Source organism: Cariama cristata, unplaced genomic scaffold, assembly GCF_000690535.1.
Source record: "Cariama cristata isolate BGI_N322 unplaced genomic scaffold, ASM69053v1 scaffold7936, whole genome shotgun sequence".
NCBI classification, from domain to species: domain Eukaryota; kingdom Metazoa; phylum Chordata; class Aves; order Cariamiformes; family Cariamidae; genus Cariama; species Cariama cristata.
Genome location: NW_009621531.1, coordinates 97,338 through 106,250, shown reverse-complemented (window position 1 = coordinate 106,250; position 8,913 = coordinate 97,338). Strand labels below are relative to the sequence as shown.

At 37.8% G+C, this 8,913-nt stretch overlaps 1 protein-coding gene across 1 annotated transcript in view; it reads left to right on the top strand.

Annotated features, from left to right (window-relative positions):
• GTDC1 (glycosyltransferase-like domain containing 1) overlaps positions 1-8,913 on the top strand; it is a 126,852-nt gene that overhangs the window by 23,543 nt on the left and 94,396 nt on the right.

Genomic DNA, 8,913 nt, shown 5'->3' with positions numbered 1-8,913 from the left:
TAGGGAAACCTCTCTTAAAGCACTTAAAGCTTAATTCAGAACAGACAAAACAATTATTTTTTGAAAATCTGATGAAATGTGTTTGGCAGCTTTTGAATTTGAGAGAGTGTTTGTCTCACTTCTTTGAAATCTCACTTGTTGGCCATTCAACGATTTCGGTGTAATTGTTCAAATCTGGTAGCGAGTAGGGGCTTTGCGGAGTTCAGAAATGATCTAATAAGAAAATCTGGTGGCTGAAAATAGTGCGTAATACACGAAGACTCAATTTTTCCTCACTGATATGCTTTTGAATATTGGTCTGCCTGCTGTCCCTGTGTTTTTGCTGAAGTACTGGTTGATAAATATGTCCATGTGGGTAGGGGTTTGGTCCTCCAAATACAGATCTGGAGACTCTTAAGCATTAGATAGTCTTGTTTTAATTTCTGAGGTTACAGAAGTGTCACTTTATCATCTGTAAGTATGAATGTTGTACGTTTATGCACCAATGTGTGAGTATTTCTTCTAGGAAGAGAAGGAATAAGATTGACACTGCACAGTGTAGTTTTATAGTTAAACTATTGCGTGAACACAGAGCAGAAATGTTTAAATTGTAGTTCTGATACACATTGAATAGTTTGCTCGGTTTATATTGAGGCAGGAAAGTTGCCACTATGACGCGGCAGCAAATATTATAGAAGTGTGAAGGGCTTTTGGGAGAAATAAATATTTGCACTTTCCTTATATTTTTTTTGTAATAATTGATTAAGATACTTTCAAAATATATATATATATGAAGGAGTATGCACTTTGTGAATAGATATTAAAATCACTAAGTTATTCCTAATGTTCTGTAGTGCTGCCTACTCCTGACAAACATCTGATACGGATCATATGCCTCTAAAAAGAGAAGTTCCTCGAGCAAAATATCCTCATGAAAACAGGTTGGAGATACTCACATTCTCTCGCTTGCTCTCACTCGCATGTTACATTTTGGCACGTTGTAGAAGCAGGTAGCATATCTACTACCTGCTGTTGAAAGTGTTGAAGATACTGAATTATTTATTCCATCTTCTGCACTATCCAAACTCGTTTTGGGTAGTTTGACAGATCTCGGTCTTCCATATGGATACTTCATGGTGACAGAGTTGCCAGCTGCTCAGGTTTTATGACAGTCTGAGTTTTTTCGAGGACTGTATTAGTTTTCTGGGAAGAATCCTGCTTTTCCTGAGGTCCCATACTTAGGCAGTAGTTATGCCTTGGGTTGATGCTCTGGGGTGGGAGTTTTTTGGGAAAATTAGCTAAGCACTTCCATAAAAATATTTTTAGAATGGATCATGTGAGATGAAATCAGAGCCATGGGATATTAGAAAAATGTGAAATCCATTTGCTAGGAAAACAAAGTTCCTTTTAGTGATAGTCTTCAAATTTGTAAAAAAAGTGTTTCGATATCAAGCTGCGTAAACCAACATACAAAACAGTCTGAAATACTGTGGAGAACAGCATCTTTGGGGCACTGGAAATATAAAACTGCTAGCTGGTTTGCTAAGACCCTGCTCATCTTCTATGCAATTGTGCAAGATGAGTGGGTCCTCTGATGTTTTAAAATATGAAATGTGTAAACCTGTGAAAATTGAGAGAAGATTGGACTTTTGAGTTCGCCAAAACTTTTTAAAACAAAGGAAAATCAGCCATTGTTTTACTTTGCCATTCATTCATTCAAACATCTGTTCATATAAACTTTCTTAAGGGAAACTCTCACTATTTTGGTGGGTCTGTGCTGCACTGAGCTTGATTCCGCTTCAGTGGGATAAACCAGTCTCTCCTGCAGTGAGGTCCGTATATCCGGGATGCTGACTGTCTCTTTTGTGTCATCCTGGATCCAGACTGACACCAGATGATATGAAGTAATGGTCTTCAAAGTTTATTGTTCAGGTTTGCTATTGAATAGTATTGTTATGTGTAGTCTTAGGACTTCTTCATGTTCCTACAACCTCTTGAGCATATTGCATTTTTCATGCCAGTCATTTGGCATGTTTGTTTTTTCTCTAAATTTGGACAGATAAGATGCCCAATTAAATGAATTTGCAGACTTTAAAACAATAAATAATGCCTTTTAAATGTTACCTAATTGAGTAGAACATCAGTTTTACAAGTCTTTTTCTTTAAAAAAAATACCTTTTCACTATACGTCACTACGTCCTATATATTTACCCCTGGTGAATTTGTTGCCTTCAGACACTATATCCTTTCTTTTTCTTGCTTCTTACTTTTTTCTTGCTCCATCACAGCATGTATTTGAGCAGAGTTAGTCTATATATCTTATATAAACCTTCCAGCAATGGCTGCTTTTCACTAGTGGGTTATTCTGATTTGCTTATGGTCTTCTCTAATAAGATGCCTTTGCTTCATTATTTAATGCTAATGAAATCTGAGTGAGGAAGATCATGTAGATTCATGGCTTTCTCCTTCCCCCCATCACCACAGCTATAGCTGCTTGGTCTCGACCTCTTCCTTCGTGGAAACAGAGGGGACAATGTAGCCTATGGTGAACAATCTGGCCACTGAAGTAAAAATCTGTATTTGTCAGTAATTAATTGAAGCTAAATTTAATTACAAATCAGGGGAAAAAATAGTACCACACACTTAATAAAATTCAAGAAGCTTCAGTGTCGTTGCCTAAAAACGAACGCAGTCCAAACAAAATACACTCCCTTCAAAAGTCTAAAAGTCTTATCTGTGAGAGAGTGTCTTCTTGTTGATGTTAAATAGAAAAATAGTTCTGATTAACTGTTTTCACTTCTTTTTTGGTATCTTTTTGAGTTAAAGGTCATCAAAAGTAGTGGTAAGTCTAAGGCTAGTTCTTAACCAATTGTATGGGCTGGGGATCTGGCCCCAAAATTGGATTCTGAGATTTGATTGTACATAAATATTCTGATCAGCTGGTTGAAATAAAGATTCAGAGGGAGGAGAAGGAATTGAGAGAGAACCCAGATAATTTACAAATTAAATAATGCATTTATGTAACTTCTTGAATATTTTAAATGTATGAAATTTGCTATTATTCAGCTTCAGCCCCATTCTAGTTTTACTGGATAACATCAGTGGAATCAGCAGCTTGAGATGGGAGATTCCCAGAAATTCTACCCTCGGTCCTAACAGAGGTCTGAAAATCTGGAATGCATGAGGAGACACAGGACGGGGTGAGACATACAATAGTGGGGCTGGAAACACAGCCCCTTTCTCCTCCAGCTGTGTCAAATAGCAGATGTGCATGCAGAGAGTTGAGAGTTTTGTTTGGGGTATGGTACCTATGAAGAAGGGGAAGGTGCATTCGATTTCTGGGCGGTAAATTCTTTTGGAAAATGTAACTAAGGTCTGTCACAGTAGGAACAAAAATTTCAACTATAATCCAAAATAACGTAGTATAAAATGAGGGAGGATGTATTTTTAAATACAAATATCAAAAAAAGATTGACAGTATGAGTTCAAAACAAGCTATTTGTTTCTACTATATTTTAGTGTATGAGGCAAACCCCAAATCCAAAACTATTGAACTGGTAGCCACCATGAATATTTATCACTGTGTACTATATGCACATATAGTAATTACAGCAAGAGGAAAAAAATTTTTCTTTACAATTTATATTTGTAAACGTTTATGAAAGTACATAGAAATAAATAAGACAAACACATGGCCTAATTAAGATGAAAGGCATGACAACCCCTGTGATTTGTTCTGAAAAATAAAGAACGTTAAAATAGTAAGACTTAATTATTTCTGTAAACATTTCAAATTATACTCTAGCTAGAAAACCTTAATTTATGAGAGATATAATATCTATAAGCATTTTTGACATTTGTATGTTCCATGTCAAAAAATTATTGTTAATTTATTAGACTGTACACTGTCATATATTATCACTTATTAGTATTTATTGTTTGGAAATTCAGAGTCATCTATTGTTTAATAGGAAATGGAAAAGCATTTTATAGCTGATTGCAATTTGTGTGTTCTTGATCTAGTGATGAAAATGCAACTTCTGCAAGTTGATCGTATAAAATTATGTGTAATAATAAACAAAAATAAGTGGTCTGTTTAACATTCCAACTTTAATAATGCTATTCGATACACAGTTTATATTTGAAAAAGAACTTAAAGCCAAATCTATGGACTTGTCTGAATTGCTGGATTGAAATCAAGGAAACTGTATGATGAAGGAACCAAAGCCCTCAGGTTTGGTCTTGAGGAGCTTGAAGACACCATTGTCTTTGAAACCCTTGTTTCTCAGGGTAGATATGTTTGTGGCCATATCTCTTGTCTTTTTCTTGACCTTTAAGGAGGCAACATAGCCGAGCAGTGTTCACTTCTTCTTATCCCAGCTGCACTTGCCTCCACCAGAAGGATGAACTGCTCCTAATCTCACTATAAGTGATTCCCCTCATGGCTCCTGTTATTTCATATAAAATTTTGGTTGGTTTCTGATCAACTGGGGAAAATGTAGCCATCAGCTGTGATGTGACTGCATTCTGTGTTTTATGGTTATCGATGACGATTTGTTGGGTTGTCGTGCCTGTGTGGTCTCTGCTGGCACTCTGACTCCGTGCTGCTGAGTGCCCAAGATCTGTGCCCAGAATAAAACCATATTTGGGGTAAAAATCTGAGGATTTAAGAGGCTCTGCTGTATGACATTAGGCTTCCCAATTCAAGTTTCAGGAAAAAGAAATGTATTTATAGATACAGTATAATTTGGTGCTCTGTGAGAATAAAGCGGTCAGTGCTTTGTAGAAGTACAGTGGGATTGGATGCCTTCCAAATGCTCAAGATTTTAGTTCTAGATTGGTGCACAGACACTTTTTCCAGCGTCACGCTCCTCTCCTTGAAGGATGGATGAATGTCAATTCAATCAGTGCCATCTAAGAGTCTTTTTTAGTATCCATTTCCCCTAAAAGGCTCATACTTGCAGTGGTCTCCAAATCTAACTCTGTTTTGTTCTAATACTGCACCTGGCAGACGAAGAGTGTTTGTACCTCTTTTCTGGACTGCCAGATCTACAATCATAAACTCATTTTACTTTGAATGTAGTTGTTTTGCAGCAGAGATTTATGGCCTTGGGTTTCACTTGCAATGTAGGAGAGTCCCTGTTGCTGCGGCAGGATGGTACTCTACAGTAATTCCTCCTTTTCCAGGGAGAGCTTGGTTACGTGTGCTGAGATGCAAGTGGTGGCCGTGTCCGTCAGTCCTTTGTGCTGGCAGAGCTTTTGCCAGAAAGAGGGAATATTCCAGTATAAATCAGGTGCTGTTCTAAACTCACTTTGTGCTGTAAGCCTGGTGAATTGGAGAGTTCAGCCTCCATATCCATAGATACATAAATATGCCCTGTGTGGTCTCCCAAGGGGAAGGCAAAATGTGTTTTTAGTTAAGTTGCATGGGAATTTAATTGAAAGATTTAGGGCAATGCCATAAAAGAGTAAATCATAGTTACTGACACAAAGAAGATTTATAAAGCAAAATAAAAATACTTTAGCATCATCACTTTTATAATTTATCTGATATAAGTGGAAAACTGTATTAGTCATTTTGCCTACTGGTAATTAAAAAAAAGTAAAGGCTTCTGTATTTTACTGGTTTTCAGTCCTTTGGTGTAAAATAATGGGGAACAAAATAGCAAAGGTCGGAGCGTTCTTTGGACGCATCGCGGCTCTGAACCTACAAGCACGCTCAGCTTCCTTCCCATGAATATTTGTGTGAATAAAGCACACGCTTAACTTAAATTCACACAAGTACTTCCTCAGAAGTCGGAAGGACTATTAAGTGATTCAGATTAAGCACAAGCTTAGTGTAAGACGGGAGCTTGTGTGGATGGTGGCCCTGAAATTTGGCCAGTCTCCAAGACAGTGGGGCGACTGAATGTGTGACGGTCCTACTCTATGCAAGAAGGTCATTTGTAAAATACTTGGGGATATTTCAGAGAGGAGAGCTAGGGCAATCGTGTTAGAAGTGTGACCTTCAGCCCAGGTTTTGTGTGGATCCGCACAATATATTTATTGAAGAGAACTGTATATATTATATCTTGTAGCGTTGATAGGTCTAGATAAGAATACCATAATAACAGTTGAAATGTAGGGGGGTTTTTTGAGATGGTAAGTTAATGATGTAGCTGTTAATTTGAATTTAGCAGACGTTTTAAATATAGGTTTCTCTTACAGAGACAAAAGTTGCAATTTAAAGCTCTTTGGTGGTCTAAAAACAGCTTAATTCTCTAGTAGCATGGTAATAAGTACTAATCCAGCTTATACAGTGATTGTAGTATGTCATGTTTGTGAAAGATTGCCTAACTCTGCTTTCTCTGGGTTTTATGTTAATTTTTTTAAATTAAACATAAAACCTTATAACATCTTTATGCTGAGATAAACTGTTCAATTTAACTTGTGCTCAAGCAGCAGCTGTCAGGAATTATCATGTTTCGAGCGTTCTTGCCATCACCTTGTGTCTCTGCCTCCCGGATACACTCCGTGGGATGATGAAGCTCACCTTGTTAGGATTTATTACTTAAATAATAACCCAAGGTAAAATGAAAGTTGATGTCACACGGAATGACAACTGACATATATTTATGTCACATGTTACATTATAATAAACTTTCTTTTCTTCCCCTTGTAATAGGTGTTAAGTGGAAATACACTCCAGCATATCCTCCAGTGCCTTCCGTGAGTCCATTAGCCACGTACACGGCTGCTCTGTGGGCATGTTCACGGGGACTCGTGCTGTCAGGTGTTATTTGAGCTTATAATGCTGGAGAAATTGGTTATAGCTGGTAGTTAGCAGCCCTTACGCCAGCAAAGAAACAAATGTAAGACCACCTCGTATTTGTTGGGTTAAATTCTGGAAATGCTGTGAAGTAATGCAAGCGAATCAGGAAGGGTGTTTTCTAATAATATTACCACTAAAATGATTTTATTTTTATTTTTTCTTGCCGTAAGAAACGTAGGCAGTGTCATTTCAGGCTCTAAATCTGAATTTGCTAGTAATCGCAGCTGTTTTCTCTTGATGTTGTTTTATTGATGAGCTCGGCAATGATAAGCGATCTGCTTGTTAGTTGAGTCTTATCACTTCCCATTAACAGTGGAGAAAATCTGGGTGTACCTCTTGCAAGCTTTCCAAGTTTTTGGCCTTTCTTGCCTTCCTGGAAGCCAGCCTCCAGTTCTCTCTAATGATGCTCTTGAATTCTTTCAGTCTGTCTAAGCTGGTGCTGCAACCGCTGTTTTGCTTTCCTGTGGCTATAACCATCTCTTATCTCGTACTCTTATCCTGGTTATTCCTTTGTCCATCTGAGCTACATGGTTTTGTCCAAGCTTAAATCTTGAATCTCATCTCTCATCATGCTCCCCGTTGCCCTTTTCTCTCTCCAGTCGTCATGTTAACCTTGGCGCCCTCACCGTCTTCTCTTTCCACTCTTGCTTTTGTGCCTTGCCCTGTGCTACTTCCCATGTTTTCAATCGCAGTGTGCCATCCCTTTTTTTTTTTCCTCTTTTCCTTCAAACGCAGCCAAGTTCATAGATGCTATCCTGCATCAATTCAGTTTTCTTCCTAACTTGTCGCAGAAGGAGGTTTTCTGAAAAATCGGTAAAGGAGAGGATAAACTACAATGCAATCCAGAAATAGCCAAAATTTTGCCAAGCAACCGTTTCATCTCATTTTTGTAATATTGGGGGTATGTTTTCTCCTGTTTGTATTTTTCTTTTGTCATTCCAATGCTGTTCTCACAGCCATCTCTGTGCAGGGGTATTGCATCGCCCATAGAAAGCTTTCCTGCCTCTGCTTTGAGCCTGGCACCCAGGTCATTAGGAGGTCCAGAGGTTATTACTCTTTGTGACAAATAAGTGATGACTTAGGTAAAACTATTTTTTCCTCTTAGTATGGCTCGTAATAAACCCGAGCTCGTGTCTTAATTGGCATTCTGTTTGACAGTCCCTTTAGAACGATCAAATATTTGATGAACAAGGCAATAACATTCATCTCTTACTTTCGTAAGCCTTTCAGATTAGCATTGACTCGGGCTGATGAAGATGGATACAGGATCTGTTCTCTAGGAAATGTTTGTTCTCTAGATACAGATTATCTAAGAATGGTGTATGTTAGCGTAGGTGATAATATGATATATATGGATGTTTGGGGAAGTTCACGAGTTTTAAGGTTGACAATCAGAATCAGAAGTCTATAACGTTAATGATGTGGGTTTGGCAGTAATCTCGAACACAAAATCTGTATAAAAATAGGAAGAATGGGAATAAAATAGGATAAAGTGTAGGAAGAATAGGAATAAAAATGGAAAATATAGGAAAGAATTTAAAAGAATTAAACATTGCATAGATCAATTTTGAATCTGAACGACTAAAACGGTGCATAGCAAAAAAAGTCAGAAATGTGCTATGTTGAAAAGTAGTTTATTAAAGCTTAATGTTTTATGTGCAATAAATACATGATGTCAAATTTTTTTTTTTTATCCCTTGTGATGAGAAATGTATAACACAAACGTCTACGACTCTGCAGTTCTCTATAGATTCAGTATTAAGTTTGAGTGAAAGCGATGCTAGCCAGGGGACAGGAGATGCTCACCTACTTTTGGTGAAATGCAGGGAAATCTGCCACTGGTTACAGTAGGGTCAGGATTTCATATTACACATTTAAATACGTTCATTTTCTGATGGCCTAGTAAGTTATACGAGGCTGAGATAGCAGCTTGTTAGTGGTGTTTGTGCCTGCTTTATGTAATTGAAGGATATGTGCCGTGTTGTAGACTGTGGAATAGCAGGAGTGCTACGGCAATGCTGGGGTGCAAGGGTAGAAACAACATTTCATTATAGAGAATACCTAATAAAAATGTGAAAGTAAAACAGAAAAGGGGGGGGGGGGCGGCGGAGAAAAGAAGGCCC